This window comes from Callospermophilus lateralis, chromosome 2 (genome assembly GCF_048772815.1).
Source record: "Callospermophilus lateralis isolate mCalLat2 chromosome 2, mCalLat2.hap1, whole genome shotgun sequence".
In the NCBI taxonomy this organism is placed as follows: domain Eukaryota; kingdom Metazoa; phylum Chordata; class Mammalia; order Rodentia; family Sciuridae; genus Callospermophilus; species Callospermophilus lateralis.
The window spans coordinates 134,520,758-134,539,949 of record NC_135306.1 but is presented as its reverse complement, the minus strand read 5'-3'; the positions used below and the strand labels follow the sequence as shown (position 1 = coordinate 134,539,949).

General features: G+C 38.5%; 1 pseudogene; it reads left to right on the top strand.

Annotated features, from left to right (window-relative positions):
- The first annotated feature begins 3,002 nt into the window (after positions 1-3,002).
- Positions 3,003-5,952, top strand: LOC143387910 (nuclear envelope pore membrane protein POM 121 pseudogene; annotated as a pseudogene).
- Positions 5,953-19,192: the final 13,240 nt, after the last annotated feature.

Here is a 19,192-nt window from a genome sequence, read left to right as displayed (position 1 = left end):
AATTTATAACTGGATTATTTTTTTAAATTATGGCATTTAAACTCATGTATAAAAAAGAGCTATAAAATTAGTTGAATATTTCTGACAGATAAAGTAGATATGTAGTTGAGATATTGGTACTTCTGGATGAAGAAAATCTAAAGCAACCATCAAAAATGAAGTGGAAGAATTTGAGATTTTGGAAATGCATATGAAGTAGGGCACATAGGTGAAGAAGCTCATTTCACATTTGGATCTCAATAATATCTGTCATTTCAAGGATAGTATTGACAACTCCAAGGATCAGTTTGTGGATTAAATGAGATAATATACACCAGCATCCCTCATATTTTTGCCTTTTATTAGTGGCTCAATAAATGTTGTTGCTTTTGTCTATAAGTTGCTTGAGGGGAAAGACCATGACTTTTTCTCTTTACTTCTCAAACCCAGTGCCTTTACAGACTAGATGTTTAATACAGTTTCCTAGCAGTTGCAGTTTATTCACCACTAAATGGATTGTACTTGTTCAGACAGTATAGTTGATTTCTTTGTTCTATTCTATTTATTCAGTCAAGCCACACTAAGCAGCTACTGTGTGATGGGTATTGTGCTAAATATTAGATACTCTAAAATGAATATGTCAAAACAGAGTTCCCACCTTTGAGAAAGTAATAATAGCGTAGTATGAGAAATACATATCTACACAAATACTTGCAATATACTTGCAAACACTTCATGTTATAGATGGCTCTCTTGGGGCCATGATCATTTATTGTATTGTTGTTACTTTAATAGAGCTCCAAGTTGTTTGCTACTATTTAATATATGTATTATAACTTCTTGGCCCTTTTGACTTTGGCAGAATAGAAAGTAATGGTTAGTTTTGATTTATCTTTCTCATTTACAAACTCTATCTTTTCCCCACAGGCATTTTTATAAATATTTTTAGGAATAATTCAGATACACTATTTATTTTTTTTTGAGATACTGTTTTTCCAATTTGTAATAAAATGCCATAGACAAGCTTTTTTGGTATAAATGAACATTTTCTTAAGACTAATGCCTTGATTCATAATTATACAAATAATATTTGTGCCTAATATTCATATTGTATTTAAGCAATCCAAGCACAATTTCCTTTTGAAAATCGAAGTGCATAAAGTTTTATAATGTAATGCACTCATTCCCTGCCTCAACCTTCGCATTTCTCAAAATCTGCTTCTGAGGCAAATCTTGTCATGTCTTATTAGTTGCCTCTAATAATTTTCTCTGTATTTATAAGTAAAATGCTTGTTTTGTTTCTTAATTTATCAACTTAAAAATTACTTTCTGACTTCTTCCTTCAAAAGTTGAAGATTAAACTCTTGAATCCACACATGTTATGGTAGATGTCAGTTTAGTGCTTTAGCCTATAGTATTTGTGGACTCAGATTTTACACCTTGCTATGTTCACACACAAAAAACTATCATCCTTAACTGACTCTGAGGTTGTCCATATAGCTTGCTTTTACATGATATTCTGGCACAATTGGTGCAAGGAGAGGCTTGTAAAAGCATTGAGACAATTCTATATGACCTCTCTTGGATTCCTGCCAATTCCATGAGAATGAGTTAAATACAGCCTACTGAGAGATGAACGACTTTGTAAACTGAGTGGTGTGAGCTACATCCTTTTTTCAACCTTCAAGCTCTTAGATCATCAGACAACTGACTGAAGACATGAGTGAATCCATTTGTTAAAAGCAGAAAGGTTCCACCTACCTGTGTTAGCATAAAATGTTTTTAGAAATGTGTTTTGGGATGAAATATATTCCATCGTTTCACTCTCCAAATATGTTTTTATTAGATGATTTATTCTATCTCCTTCCTCTTCCCCCACCTTGTCTCCTGCTCTAACCCAAAATTGTTACTTTCTATATATGTGCTTCATTCTGGGACTTCTACTTTTTTGCCTTCCTAGATTTAATATTCTACCATTACCAGGAATCTATGAATTTTTATTTTTGATTCACTCCTTTGATTTGGAATTTGGAATTTCTGTCCATGTGTGCATGTGAGATATATACTCTGATAGCTCAAAAGTCCAGAATTATATTTATTATATATCAACTAACTTCTTATTTTGATTTCCTTAGTTGGAATTTTTTTCAAAAATATTTGAAAGCATTTTTTAAGAACTCATAAAGCTATTTAGACATCCTACTATTATTCTTAGTCTTATTTTTTTTCAATATAACATATAAAATTTAGATTTTTTTCCCTCTGGATTTATTCATTGTTCCATCCTTGAAAAAGGATGTACCTTCCTTTGAAAAAGTATCCATGGTGAAAGGTAGAATGGATTGATACCAACACGACAGCAAAAGTAGAATGTAGGTGCACAAAAGAGTAACAGAAAGGTAAAAATAAAGTTATTTTAAAAATATATAAAAGAAATACTTTTGTCACATACGGGTTAGAAATAACTTATTAAGCAAAATTTTAAAAGCATAAACTTTTACATAAAAATATTGATTTGCTGATGTCTCTTGTGGCTGCAGCGGCTGGAGGAGGGCCCTCAAAGCTGGCTCTCAGGACAGCCCGGGCCAGCTGTGCAGGGCAGGTGGGGGCGGCGCTGTTCTGCCTCAGGCTGCTTGGCCTTGAGCTGTACCTGGTGCCGGTGGCGGCTGCCTGATCTGGCTGGCCAAGGGGCTACTGCAGCCCGGGGCGTGGCAATTCTTTGCGGTCAGCACGCAGAGGCAGAGGCAGAGGCTCCTCTCACCTCTGGCCAAGTCAACAGTAAACGGAAACCTCCTACAGATTCCGACCCTGCTCCAAGGACCCGACCCCGCCAAACTGCTCCTGATAGGCAGCAACTTGGCGCAAGCCTGGCCCTCAGCAGTCTGCCGCCACACTTGTTGAAGCGTCCGGTTGCCACCTGCCCGCCTGCTCCTCGCTGTCCACGGCCCAGTGGGTCCAGACTTAACCCCGACTCCTCTCCTCTGATTCTCCAGGAGGCCTGTGCCCTGGGATGCCTTTGTAAAATAACCCCTTGAGGAAGCTATCCAATCCAGCAGGGCCAATATTCCTTGCTGGGGGTACTGCCCACAGTGTGCTAGAGTCGTTGTCACAAGAAGACTGAGCTCTCCTGGGAACTCACAGATGGTGTGTAACCCAGTCAAGGTGAAGATGGCCCCTCCGGATTGCAAGCTAACTCATTCTCCAATACCAGAGCGGTTAATAATGCAACACTGCCCTCACCATTAAGTAACGTCCAGACCCGTGTGCTGGGAGGGAGACTGTAACTGAACGTCCTCAAAGAGAGGAAGAATAGGATTGTGGAGGAGGAAAACCAAATATTTATTGGTGGTCAGGTGAATCAGAGAAGGCACTCTGATAGCAGTGGGAGTGGACCTTCAATTTTTGAGCTCCTGGGGACCAATGGAGTCCCTGCTTCTTTTGAGCCTAAGCCTGGGTCTCTAAAGAGAGGTCTTACTTCCCAGAGCTCAGAACACCACTTGAACAACCAATCACTTGCACCTCTTCTGTGGTCTCCCTGACAAGCTTGTGTACAGGTGGCATTCTTAGCTCCACCCTCAATGTTCCTATAGTTCTACCCTAGGCATCTTACAGATCTAGAAGAGGAGTGGTTTCACTGTCTCCCCCTTCTCTAGCCCAGCTTCCTCCTGCTCCCAGACACTTGGAGAAGCCAGCCAAGAAAACAAGAGGAGCCATGTCAGCATTCCAGTTCCTGGACTCCACTGGTGGTGGAGAAGGAGTCCCAGGGAGAGAGGGTTGTAGACATGACCCCTCGGAAGCAATAGAACTCATGGACTTCCCCATCTACACCTGGCAACTCTGGACAGTAGAAACAGAAGGTCCGGCTGCTACCCTCTAGACGAGCTGAACAGCTGACCTTGCCTCTACCTCCTCAGCTTGGTTATTCACTCACTGCTGAGGACCTTGACCTAGAAAAGAAAGCTTCGCTCCAGTGGTTCAACAAGGTCTTGGAGACAGGCTGATGTTCCTCCGACCTCCATCAATGAGAACCCACCGGCCACTCAGACTTCTTTCACTTTCACCCTGCCTGCTGTGTGTACTACTTCCCTCCAGCCTCAGGTGCCAACCACAAGCCTAAAAAAGATGCAGAGTCCCTCAGGCCATCCCTCCCAGAATCTGATGGAATGGCAACCACCATGGCCCCTTCATCTCTGAAGACACCCAGCTTTTTGGCCTCTCTTGGATCTTCATCACCAACCACTTTCTTGGGGCTGGCCCCTGCTTCCTTCACAGCACCTGCCACTGACACTAAGTCACCTCCATCCCTTCAAGCCCATACATCTGCCAAAGAGAAGTGGGGTGCCTGCCCTGTCCTCCACCCCCAAGCAAGCCATGCTGTTTGGCATGTCCAGCAGCTGCCCTCTGATCCTTCTCTGGCCTCCCCAGCTATGTCTTCAGATTCTCCCCTGTTCAAGCCCATTTTTGTGACACTACCTAAAAGTTAGAGCCAGAGCAAAGACCCCTTGCCATTCTGCCCCTTCATCACAGCCATGCTTCTTCCAACTCCATCTTCCCCAGAATGCCCAACACTGCCATCCCAACTTTTGTGACCTGGAGCCACCCACGTCTGTGCCCTTGCCTTCTCCCTTTTCCTTCAAGCCAACAACTGCTGCAACTGCTAATATAGCCCTAGCTGCTTGTTTCTTTTCTGGCCTGGCCACAGCCACCTCTGCCATGGCTTCTGCCACCACTGCCAGTGAGTTCACAAACTCTGCTTCCGCACCTGCTTTTTGCTTTGGGATCAGCAATGTGGCCAGCACTGGGAGCAGAATAACTGGCAGGCTCCCACCTCTCAACTCTTCCCCTTTGAGGCGCCCCCTGCCCCTGCTGCCAGCTTTTCCTCAGCCATGGGCTCTATATTCCAGTTTGGCAATCCCCCATGCCATTGTCCACAGCAGTCACCACCTTTGGCCAGTCCCTGTCTTGTGCTGTTGAGAGTGTTTGCTTTGGCAGCAGCAGCACTGATTACTTCAGTGGCTTCAGCAGCTCCCTGGCAAGCTCAGTCCCAGCCACCACCAACCAGCCCACACTGACTTTCAATAACATGACCACTCCTGCATTCAATATTCCCTTTGTCTGGAATGCCAAGCCCCCTGTCCCAGCATACCCATCAATCACCCCTTCATCCCTAGCCCATATTCAAGGCTGAGGATGGGCAGCAACAGAAGTCCTCCAAGCTAGGTCTTGCCCCAAACTTTGGCAGCTTGTTCACTTTTGGGAACTACATGGCCCCTGTCCCATCTGCAGTGCCAGCACCAGCATCTCCCCAGCTGGCTTTTGGCAGCTCAGCACAGTCAGTTTTTGGCTTGAAAACCATGGCCTTTGGCGCCCCTGCCAGCATGCAGCAAGCCTTTGGCAGCACTATGGCAGTTTTGGTGCAGCCACCACCTCTGGCTTGTGAGGTACCACCCAGACCACCTTCAGTGGCTCCAGTGTCTCAGTGTTTGGTCACTCAACTCCATTCCCTTTCATGTTCAGGGAATGAGCAGCCCAAGCTGCCAGTGGGGGCTTCGGGCTCAGTGTGGCTGCCCCAGAACCCAGCTCTACATCTGGGGCATTCAGTTTTGGAGCTGGACACAGTGATACCACAGGCACCACCACCCGCTTTGGGGGACAGGCCTTGAGTCAGAATGCTCTGGGTACACCCAACCATAGCACATCCTTTGGCCTCAAGGTGGCTGGCTCACCTGAGAGCAAACCTCTGTTTGAAGGCACCCCTTCACACCTACCTTTAGGCAGTGCTCTCCAACTGGTGGACTCTGCACAGTGGGCAGCAGCCTCTTCTTTGGGGCTTCCCTAATACCCACCCAAGTCTTTGTTGGAGTCAGGACTCTTGGATCAGCAGCTCCTTTATTTTCCTTTAGTATGGAATACAAGATCCCAGGGACTCCACCTCCACTGCAGGCCCAAAGGCAGCGCATCCACAAGAAATAGCCCCTGTCTTCCGTTTTCCTGCTCTTGCCAAAATCTGGACCTTAGCGCCTGCTAGGAAGTGTCTCTGACTCTTTGTGCTATAAAACAGAACTACCCTAGATCTCTGGCTTCAGCCACCAGGGTAGTGGTAGCAGTCCTGAGGCCCTTTCCCTTCTAGAGGAAGTGGGAGCCTCTGGGCAGGGCAGGCTGGGGAAGGCCAAAGCCCAATACCTGTACTTGAACAGTTGCACTGGTGAGGCTAGAGAACTAAAGAGACATTGTGAATACTGTCTGCTCACTTCCCTGACTCCTTTAGTGTGTCACTTAGTCAGGTGGCCTCCCTTCCCGCCTTTTCCCCTATAGTCATCCTTACCAGAGGGTGTGCAATTGCACTCACTTAAATCTCTGTTACATTTGGTGTGACTGGGGAAAATGGATTATCTTTAGGCTTTACCTGCTTGGTTAGTGTATGAGAAGTGGTTCTCTTTTTCTCACCCCTTTTGGGGACTCTTATTTCCCCATTGCTTGCTGCTTTGTCCCTTACTCCCCTACAGGATTTATTCCTTTTTAAATGAACTTGAATTTAGCTTCACCTTAGAGACTCCAGTAGGTGATGCTCCTGCTGCCTCCTTTCACCCTGCCAAGTCTGAGTGAAGTTTTGTCTTTTTCCCTCTTCCAATTTGGCCCCTATAAAGCTTTATGGCTCAAGACTGTTAGTCTGGCAGAGCCATGAGCAAAACCCATGCTCCAGGAGAAAAACTCATGCTTTCAGCTGCCTTCTCCAACTTTCTGGCTTCACTGGCTATTGTCTGCCTCCAAGATTTTATGCCCCACACCTTGTCCTGTGTTACTCTGTTTGAAGCCCATGTCTGTTGCTCTTTGAATAGAGTTTGGAGGAAGAATTGTGTGTGTGGCCACAAGCTGGTAGTGTCAGACTTAACTGTCTTAAGTCTCCCGGCCTGCCCAATCAAAATGGCACCACTTGAGGGCCACATTGCTGACGCCTGAGTTTTCCAGTGGTGTTTGGATTTTAAGGGATGGCAGCCCAGGGGATGGGGCCTTAGGGAAGCAAAGACCCTTTCCTACCACCATTTCTCTTCCACCATTTCTCTTCTACCTTCCTGACCTCACTAGGTAAGATGACCCCCCTCCCCCCATATGTCCAAACTATGCCAATGAACCCTTCCCTGAACTCTTGTACCTTAGTTCTTTCCCAAACAGGGCCTTCTCCAACCCTTCCCTTCCCTTTTCTCCCCTGGTTCCAAAACCACACTCCCCAGGGCCCAGTGCCTTGCTGCCATGCCCATCTTCTTTGGAAGAAGTATGAATGTGTTTGTCCAAATTAGAATAAAATATGTAAACATTTTTTTCACAAAATACAAATTCTTTTTTGTATTTAAATAAAAGCACTGATTTGCATTTCTTTGATGCTTAGTGATATTGAGCATTTTTTAAAATGTATTCATTAGTCATTTTTATATATTATTCTGGGCACTGTGTATTCAGTTGATTAGTCCTTTTTGAGTTGGATTTTTTGTTTGTTTTTGGTGATCTTAGAGTTCCATTTTTTTATTCTATGGATAAAACTTTTAATAATGTACAGCTCATTCTTCATTCTTGCATTAAAATAAAAGAGTTCCATTATTACAATTTATTTACATTTGCATAGTGAAGAGCTAAAGTGTCTAAGTGGCTATTTCACAGTCATTTCTAATAAAATGTACAAAAAACAAACAGAAGTACCAGGAATACAGGTTGGGGGCCTTTATGGCGTAAGAATGGGCTTGGGCTTAGTCTGTAATCTAGAATCCAGAGGTGCAGGATGCCCTATGGATCAGGGAGTGAAAAACCCAGCTTCAGTTTCTCCCTAACTTTCACTTAGGTTAACAGTGGTGGGTGTGGAAATTTCCCAAAAAACTACTGTCTTCCCCAGAGGTACAGGAGCTAGACTGCATGTGTGGTGACAGCAGAAAGGACCCCTGGGGAGTGTGTAAGTGGTTTCGGAGACACTGGGTAGATGTGTGTTGGCAGATCCCAAAGGCTAATTGAGACTTGGGGTACAGTAGCCTAAGTTCCATCACCACCTGTAACTACCACATTTCTGCTGCAGGGCAGATAAGAAGGACACAACAGAGGTGGGGAAATAAGGACCCCCGGATGACCCAACTGGTATTCAAGGAATATTTTTAGTGGCCAGTAAATTTGCCCAAGGATTAGAAGAAGATATCCTTTAATGCAAGAAAAAAAGCAATACATCAGGAAAATAAATGGAAAAAAACAGTAGCACAGGGAGACCAAGGACAGGGAGAAGGCTCTCCCTCCTCCCCAGGCTTTGGCCCAGAATTGCTGAGTTGGAGGCAGGTATGCTTTTTGGCTGCATACATAATGTAACTCCCCTGGGGCAGGAGGGGACCTCAGAATGAAAGTAGTGCTTTGGGATCCCACCTGTGGTTCTAAACCCCAGGCGTCACTACACACCAGTAGTCTCTCTTTGCAAAAGAGTTGGGATTTCCTTAGAGTTCCTTAAAATTCTGAATGTCAATACCTTTTTGGTTATACCATTTATAAATATTTTCTCCTATTTTGTAGATTGTCTCATTGTCTTGTTTCCTTTGCTGTGCAAAAACTTCTTAGTTTGATGTAATTCCATTTGTGTATTTTTACTTTTATTACCTCTACTTTTGGGGTCTAATCTGAAAAATCATTGCCTACACCAATGTCTTGAAGTGTCTTCCCTGTGTTTTCTTGTAGTAATTCAATATCTTCCCATTTAAGATGTATTCCTTTGACCCATTTTATTTTTTTAATGTGAAACCAGCCAAACACAGATGCATACCACATGTTATCACTCATTTATGGAACCCAATAAATCAACCTTATAGAACTGTAACAGAATAGTGACTCTATAGATGAGAAAGGGTAGGAGGAGGGAGGATAGAAAGAAATTCAGTAAGCTGCACAAAAACCATAGAATCACTCTTGGATATTTTTTAGTGCAGTAGGGTAATTATTGGCCAAGAAAACCTATAATGTATTTCAAAACGACTAGAAAAAAGATAAAATTCTCCAAACATAAAAATGATTAATGATTGAAGACACAGAAATCCTCGTTACCCTGATTCAGTTGACAACACATTTTATACTTGTATTGAATTACTTTAAAATGTACCCCATTAAGATATACAGATTTTTTTGAAGGTTTAATTTGGTTAAATTAGAAGTTTTTGTTCACTAAAAGATGCTATAGAAAAATTAATAGACGACACATGTGAATAAGATTTTTGTAATGTTCAAAAGGAAATGAAATCAGAATATCAAATATTTAAGAAGTCATGCATTCAACATGAAAAATCAGTAATATCATCAGGACAAGGGATAAGTTATGTGAAAAAGATTTAATGACAAAATAAAAATCTATAGACAGATTAAGAGATACTCAAAATTATTAGTAAAAAATTTGAATTTTACAACTTCAGTGCAATATTCCCTGCTGCTATTAGATCCTCCGAATTAAAAAGCTGAACAATGCTAAGTATACGTCAAGATTTTGTGGTACAGAATTATCACACCCTGATAATGTAAGTTCAGACTGTGTAGTCATGGAAGCAGTGAAGACAAATATACCAATACTATTTGATCCAGTAATGGTGGTCATTAGAGTGACAGGAATTCTAAATAGATTGATAGAGGCATGTAAAAACATGCTCATGGAAGAATATAGAAACAATGTTTACAGTGGTCCACAAGTGTAGCTGGATAAATAAAATGTGGGAGATGCTCAACATAGAATATTATGCATAAGGTAGAAGTAATAGATTGCATGTATATATTATTGCATATGTAAAATTTAGAAGCATAGTACTCAAGAGTTAAAAGAAATCAAGTTAAATATATAACAAAATAAACTTTTTATAAAACTATCTCATCTAACCTAATGTCATCTCATCTCTATCTCTCCATTATATGAACTCATTCCTTCTTATACCTGCAAAGAAATAGGTGCCTGTAACTAACAAATCACTTAGAGGCTTGGCATGACTTTTGATTCATCTCTTTTTCTAATGAAATTTAGATTATTAGTTATTGAACTTTTGATATGAACAATATTTACTTTTTGTATGCTTCATAAAATTTAATTTTATATTTGATGTTGCAATATACCCTAAACTAAGACCATGAAAATTTCAGTAAATATTTACTGAACATATATTATGTTCTAAGCACTATGGCAAATTCTGAGACTATAACAAAGAATAAGACAGGCAAAAAACTTGGCTTCTTGAAGGTTACATAATTTTTTTTGTGTGTGTGTGTGTGTTTTGGGAGGATATATAAATATTTACTCATGCTATGAATACTTTTGACTATTTACTTTGGTTTTGGCACTGGGATTATAATGAGAAAAAGTGACATGGTCCTTGCACACTGAGTTTGCATAATTAATTGTTTACAATTTTGCTTGATATTAGTGAAAGTAATCATCTCTTTCATGAGATCTTTTAGAATTTTATTGGTAATTTTGATATTTCACTTATATTTTTTTCTCTAGTTGTTTGTCTATTGAAACATATCTTGTGATAAACTTAATGTACATCTATCTTAGGTTGAGACTTGTCTGGACACATTTGGGTATGTTTGGTGGATTGTGGGCTGCTGCACAGCAAGTCTTTGAATACAATCTTAAAGATATTTGAGAAAGAGAAATCAGCTTAAATATGTAGAGAAACTCAGTCAAATAGACAAGCCACCAAACAAATATTAATTTGTCTTTTTATAAATTTTTAGACGCAGATTTGTATAATCACATGAGAATACAGGCTATAAGCATTTTTCATTCAAAAAATTGAGATATTGACTGAGGCATCCATAGGGTTTTTTTATTGTCAGGGTTCAAAGTATGTCATCAAGTGGGGGAGTCACTCTCCCCATGTCTAATCAGAACATAGGCTTTTGAAAAAGTTGTGGACTCTAGAGAACAGTTTGTCACAGAATTACACATTGAACATCAGCTGAAACAAAAATGGTATCCAGTGAGGGCCAGAAACTCCTTACTGGAAGCAGCTCAATGACAGTTCCCAGAGGCACTATGAGTCCATCTGTCCCTTCCTTCCTTAGCAGGGGTTACCACACTAAATGGTGCAGCATGGGAGGAGAGGAAGAACTTGGGCAGTGTCAAGTAGATTTAGACAGGATTTATTCCTAACTACATACAAAACATCCCAGGATACAGATTCTTCTTGTCTTCTGTCTAGTTTTGAAAAACTTGTTTAGAAGTTAGAAGTCCTTGATCAGCAGGTAGCAGGTAGAAGAACAAACAATTCTATAGATATATGAAGATTCTTATTTTTCCTTGTTGACTAAGGTTCATCAGTAGCAGCTTCTGGGAGTAGTACCAACTTTTCAATCTTCTACCATAGTATATACTAAGTATTCAAATAATTGTTAATGAGGGTATTTTCAAGGAAAAAAAGATTGGCTGTTTTGTAAAAATTTTAAGAAATACATAGAAAAATTTTTGAAAAGAGTATTTGATTTAATGTGAGGATTTGAAACTTTAAGAGAAAAACAAGACAAAGAGTTATCCTCCAGACAAGCCAAGGAAGTAGGTGACATTCTAACATAGTCTCCATGGAAATTTCAGAATTATACTATATATGGCTGCAAGTGAGTATTAGAATCATTAAACATAATAAATAAAGGAGAATACTCCTCCCATTTTATTCTAGGTCATAATTTCAGATCATAGTTTCAGTAAGTAGGATGGGCTTGTTTCAAATACATTTAATATAAGAAAAGAAAATTCATTTTGAGACAGAAGTAGTCAATATTGAGGTTGCACTGTGACACCTCAGAGGGTAAAGTATGGTGGCATTTTTTATAGGAGATAAAACTTTAAAGACTGAACTTCAAGTTCATAATGTCAAAAAGACAATAAATGACACCTTTCCTTAGAATAAAAGATTGAGGATTATAATAATTTTCATTATTTACTCCATAAGCAGTCTATTTGGCACTCTCCCTTTGTGTTTGATTGCCATGTTTCATGATTACAACCTGAGGAATGATGGTGCTATGTAGTAAGAGACAATAGGTAAATGTACTTTTTACCCTTTTCTTAAACAATAGCTATAATGTAACTGAAATTAATTTAGAAAACTTATTTTGAAACATACATGCATGTATTGTAAAGGTCAGGCGAGCGTCGGAGGAAGAGACCACCAAGAGACTATCTCATGCAAAGGGTTTATTGGGATTCCAGCATGCTGGGGCTCAGAGCTCACTTGAATAGTGCAAAGAGAGAGAGAGAGAGAGCCCTGAGAACAGCTTAAGCAGAGCTTATATACTTTCCTTGGAGAGGGCAGGGAGGGAAGTTACATTCTGCAGTTTGGCAGTTGGGGACAGCACATTCTGGGAACAAGATTAGCAAACAGTTCTTAAGATTTCAACAGTGTTTTGTTAAGCATACAGAAAAACGGAGTGACAAGTACCTGTTTTATTAACCTTTCATTATAAATGCAAGTGATGAGGTTTCAAGGCTTCTTTAACCTCAATGACATCTCTACAGAGAATCTGACTCTGAAAGTCATATCCCTTTTATTGAATCTTTATTTTACAATGAAACATCACTTCCTTGTAATATGATATTAGACAACCTTTTAAGCTAAAAATTGAGTGCTTATATAAGTCCTTATTCAGGTTCTTGTTTCAGAAAAAAAAATAAAGGAGGATAATTTGCAGGAGTTAGGAAAGTTAGGTAGTACAACACAGAGAATGAAATTAGGTCTTTAATGACTGGCAGCTAAACTCCATGAGATTTAGTAAAATGCCTACTGAATGTTAGAAAAATGTTTATAATGAAGGAAGAAATGGCATTTACTGAGGCAGCCTACATGATGATGGCATTGTAATTTAAGAACCAGTAAGAGGGGCTGGGATATAGCTCAGAGGGAGAATGCTTGCTTACCATGTGGGAAGTCAAAAGTTCAAAATGATCAGAGAGTGGGATGAACTTCAAGTTAACATTAACTAACTCCTATTCCCACAAAAAGGGCCTTTACAGAATATATAAGAAAGTCCTTCTGGCAAATATTAACAGAATTCTTGGCATGTTCCTTTAAAGAAAATAACATGGCCTAGATTTAACAGTTATCCTTATCACCTGGTAAAAAAATTCTTAATAGTAGTTATTCTTAAGATGCACATAATCTGAACTATACTCACAGTAGCCTGTCCATCATACATCTGCTTCTAAACTCACCATCACGACTGGCTTCTTAGATGTATGTGCTGTGCAATTGCACAGGGCCTTTGTTAGAAGGATTCCACACTTGGTTTAATGTTCAGCTGTTTTCATCCTGAAATTCTTAGTAATTTTTGAACAAGGAGCCCTGCATTTTTATTTGGCAATGGGCACTAAAAATTCCCTTTATCACTATTTATATTTATAAATTATATCCCCAGTTGGAAACCAGTAACTGCATACTCTCTTGAATTGCCAAGAATCTTTTAAAAAATTAGAAGAAGCAGAAAGTCTTGTTAGGACTGGCAGTATACTAATGATGAGATTTCATCACTTTATTCATTCTGGGTTAGTATCAAAAAATGGCACGACATTATGACCTCACATTCTCCTTAATAAGGATATCCTTTTCTCTCCCCTTTCCCATGTGATCAATCCCCCCCCTTTACATTCCATTTGTTTCATAGATAGTCTTAAGGTATGAGGATTTCATTCTTTCCTCTCCTCTAGGGCCATCTTTCTCTCTTGCCCTGCTTTATAGAAGCTTCACATATGATTTTAGCTATGAATTTCAAAATTCTAACTCTTTTATTCTTTAGAACAATTTAGCAAGAAACATTTTATTATACTTCAGTATGATTTTATGAATTTCTTGTTCTATGCTTACCTAAGCAGGTATTTATGTTTTCTCAGAAAGATGAGTCAGTTTTCTTTGAATCTCAATTTGTTCAAGGTGGTTAAATGAGTATTTTTCTCATTTTGCATTAATTCATTCGATATCTATATATCAATTGATCTATCATCTTTATATCCCTTCTCTTTCGTTGATCTGAAAATCATTTTTCTTATGGCCAACTTGTTATTGTTATCACTGAGTCTTTCAGATTATGTAATCTAATCCAATCTCCTCACCCTATGGATAGAAATGAGTTGACATAACCTGAAGAGAAATTAAGCATTCTTCTAAAGAAATTAATACCTGGGATGAAATCAGACATTGTTGCTTTTTATGACCATTCTACCTCTTTGTTGCTATTTTTACACAAAGACTTATTGTTTTTATTAAATGAGGGCAATAAAGAAGGCAGAAAGCTGAAATAGAAAATTTAAGTCTATACACACTACTGAAGTCCAAACCTCTTATGGTTTGGATCTGGAATGTATCTCAAAATCTCAAGTGTTCAGAGATGGGGCTTCTGGTTAAGTGGTTGGATCATGAGAGTTCTGACCTTAACATTGGACAAATCCATTAATGGACCACTGGGAGGTGGGATTTAGTTGGAGTAAGTAGATCACTAGGGACATGCTCTGGAAGAGTTTATCTTTTCTCTGTTCTACACTTTTCTCTTTCCTCTGCTTTCTGGCTGCCATCAATTGAGCAGCTGTCATCTACTGATGTCTCCACCATGATGTTCTGCTGTGCTTCTAGCCCAAAGCAATGGAGCTGGTCAACATGAAATGAAATCTCTGAAACTGTGAGTCAAATAACTCTTTTCTCCTATTGCTTTTCTCAGGTATTTATTATAGCAATGCAAAGGTGACTAAAACACATCTATCCTTCAAGTTTATACTTAAGTTTGAGTGCTCTCTAACCTTCATAGAGATTTATGTCTTCCTTTTCAATTCTCCAAGTTTGTTATTCTAAATACCTTTATATTAGTTAGGGGTATAATCACAAAGAAAACTACTGGTTATGCTTCAAAAGAAGCAAATAAATTTATTGGAATTATGTTATGAAGATCACATAAATGTTAGAGAATCAGGTTCATGTAGAAGACAAGAACTGTTGAATAGGAATGACTTCCCTATGGTATGAAGACTGGATTTTTTTTATTGGTGGGCATTTGTTACTACAAAATACCTTACTCTGTGCTGCTATACTCAATTCCACTGTAGCTTCAGTGAATTAACTCTAATTCTAAATGTTATATCAATACCCAGACCCTCAGATAACTCTCAGACCACACATTGCCATTCCAATTAAGCCTTTATTGCTGGCCAATGGCGGACACTCTACTCTGAAAGTGAGATAGTCAGAATGACATACCCCCTTCAGTTTGGCCTCATATTTAAGCCAAAAAAACAGAAAAGGGACATTTGGGGGTTTAGCCAATGAAATCAAGCCAAGTTACAGAAGTGATTTCAGTCAGGCGGAGGGAAGCTTAGCCAATCAAAATAAGCCCAGTTACCCCAGTTACAGAAATAGGAGTTTGCAGTTAGATAGTTCCTGTTCTTCCTCTTAGTACTGCTTTCATAGTGTCCCAGAGATTTTGATATATTGTGTCTATGTTCTCATTTACCTCTAAGAATTTTTTAATCTCCTCCTTGATGGGTCTTCTGTAACCCTTTGTTCATTCAGTAGCATATTGTTAAGTCTCCAGGTAATAGAGAAATTTTTATTTTTTATTTTGTTGTTGATTACCAATTTCATTCCATTATGATCTGATAGAATGCATAGCAGTATATCTACTTTTTTGTATTTGCTAAGAGTTGCTTTGTGGCATAGTATATGGTCTATTTTAGAGAAGGATCCATGTGCTGCTGAGAAGAAAGATTATTGGTTTGATGCAGTTTGAAATATTCTACACATGTCAGTTAAGTCTAAGTTATTGATTGTGTTATTGAGTGCTATAGTTTCTTTATTTAAATTTTGTTTGGAAGATCTATCCAGTGGTGAGAAAGGTGTGTTAAAGTCACCCAAGATTATTGTGTTGTGGTCAATTTGACTCTTAAACTTGAGAAGAGTTTGTTTGATGAATATAGTTGCACCATTGTTTGTTATTGGAACATATATATTAATGATTGTTATGTCTTGTTGGTGTATGGTTCCCTTGAATGTTTACATTTATCCCTTTTCATTAACTTTGGCTTGAAGTCTACTTTATTTGCTATGAGTATAGGAACCCCTGCTTGCTTCCACAGTCCATGTGAATGGTATGATTTTCCCCAACCTTTCACCTTCAGTCTGTGTATGTCTTTTCCTATCAGATGAGTCTCCTATAGGCAGCATATTGTTGGGTCATTTTTTTTTAATCCAATCTGCTAGTCTATGTCTTTTGATTACTGATTTTAAGCCATTAACATTTAGGGTTACTATTGAGACATGGTTTGTACTTCCAGCCATATTTGTTTATTTTTGTTATTTAACTTGACTTGGTTTTCCTCTTTGACAAACAAAAATAAGTATTGTAGAAGATGTGGGGAAAAAGTACACTCATACATTGTTGGTAGGACTGCAAATTGGTACAGCCAATATGGAAAGCAGGATGGAGATTCCTCGGAAATCTGGGAATGGAATCACCATTTGACCTAGCTATCCCTCTCCTCTAATACCCAAAGGACTTAAAAACAGCATACTACAGGGACACAGCCACATCAATGTTTGTAGTAGCACAATTCACAATAGCTAAACTGTGGAGTCAAACTAGATGCCCTTCAGTGGATGAATGGATTAAACAATGTGGCATATATACACAATGGAATTTTACTCAGCATTAAAAAAGAACAAAATCATAGCATTTGCAGGTAAATGGACGGCTATGAGAAGATAATGCTAAGTGAAGTCAGCCAATTCCAAAAAACCAAATGCTGCATGTTTTCTCTGATATATGTTTACCTGACTCATAGTGGGGTAGGGAAGTGGAGAGCATGGGAGGATTGGATGAATTCTAGATAGGGAAGAGGGGTGGGAAGGAAAGGGAGGGGGCAGGGGTTTAGTAAGGGTGGTGGAATGTGATGGATATCATCATTATCCAAAGTACATGTATGAAGACTCAAATTGGGTGTCAACATACTTTATGTATAAACAGATATGAAAAATTATGGTATATATGTGTAATAAGTATTGTAATGCAAAAAAAAAACACAAAGCACATGTATAAAAGCATGAATTAGTGTGAGCATACTCTGTATACAGAGATAAGAAAAATTGTACTCTATATGTGTAATAAGAATACTGCATGATAGATGTGATTCTGCAATCTGTACACTCAGAAAAATGAGAAATTATATCCCATCTGATTCAATGTATGATATGTCAAGGTCATTGTACTGTCATGTGTAACTAATTAAAACAAACAAACAAAAAAAGAATTGTAATGCATTCCGCTGTCATGTATTTTTTAAAAAATGAAACAGTAAAACTAAAAAAAAAAAAAAAGGATAGTTCTGTGTTCTTAAGGATTTCCACAAAAAAAGGAAAAAACAACTTGCCCCAGTCATGACCTTTCTAATTGTCATGGCTATTCCACAAAATGGAGTTACTAAACAAAATGGAGTCACTATAGTCAAGACTTCTATCTCATCATAAATAAGATTTTGCTTACTTCCTCAAGATTCCAATTCCTGGGTGGGAGCATCTACTTAGCTGTGGTAAAGTATTATGGCCATGCTCTAAGTTGTGCTAAGACTAGCCACTGAAAAAATATAACTATTGAACACTTGAATTGTGGTAGTTTGAACTGAAATGGACTATACATGCAAAATGCACAATAGATTTCAAAGACAGTCTGGAAATATAAAAACAATATAAAAGATATCAATAAAAAAGATCTCTACATAAAAATTTATGTGGATTGTATACTGCAATGACAATACTTAAATATAACATATTACTATTCTAATATTATGTTGATAATATCATTATAAAATTATATTAAGGTTATTTTAATCCTTGTGGCTTCTAGAAAATTTTAAATTACATATGTGATTCATATTTATAGTTCAATTTGTATTTCTATTAAATAGTGCTTTGTGTCCTCATGTTTTAATTCAAATATTATCATACCCCTTATGGGATTTTACCAAATAAAAAGAGGATTCACATTCATCCACAATCAGTTAAGCCAGTTTTTCATATTGTGGTTACTACCTATCTCTTTCTGGAGCGTGCAAAACCATTATACACAATTTTTATTATTTATATGAATCCTTCAATGTATGTTATAGTGTTGAAATCACTGATCTTCATTAAATGTTGCTGAATTTTCTGTTTATGTTTGTGACATTATAGGAAGACTTAAATATTTTAGAATCCATAATTGTAATAAATTACATACAACAATAAAATGAGCTCTTAGAATTTGAGAAATAGAAGTGTTATGACAAGGTAACATGTGTACTGTAATTACATCTGCATCTGTAGAAGAAGGTTGAGGAAAGAATGCCTGGTTTTCACAAGATACTTTCACTTATAATACAACCTATTATGCTTGACAGTCAGTCTTATGTAGAAGATCTTGTGTTCATTCTATAGATTGGCTAATGAGGAAGCTCACTAACTTTGTTAAGATTACTGTCTTAGTCCTCTTGTGCTGCCCTGACAAAACACCACTGATTGGGTAATTTGTAAACAATAGAAATTGATTACTCATAATTCTGGAGAGTGGGAAGTTCAAGATCAAGGTGCCATCAGTCTGCTGTCTGGTGAGGGCTGCTCTTGGAGTCTAGATATTGACTTGTTTTATATTCTCTGAAAGAGACAAGCACTGTGTCCTCCTGTGGCAGAAGGAAGGGATAAACTTCCTCTTCTGGCCCTTCCACAAGGTGTTAATCCATTCCTAAGGACAAAGACTCCATGGCCTAATTACATTCTAAAGACCCCACCTCTTTAAAATGTTGCATTTGGGATTAAATTTCAACATAAATTTTGGAGTGATATATTCAAATCATAGCAGTTACAGAAACCCTTCAATTGGCAAGACTAGATTTGAATCCAGTTTTGTCAGACTTTAGCTCAGGTCCTTTCCATTGAACTCTGTAACTCATAAGATGAAATTTAAATTTCTTATGTTCATTTTTTCATTCTTAAAATGTCTTAAACAGATTACCTTTGGGAAAAATATCTATAGTGATATCAAAGACTACATGAACATCACAAAGAAATTTTGCTGGGAAACATTTAACCAGAAATACTCTGTCTTCAGTTTTCTTGTAAACTGGTTTTAAATTAGGGATAAAATACATAAGGAAACATAATTTGAGTATTTTTGAGCCCTAATGCCTGAATATATCTTGAGATTT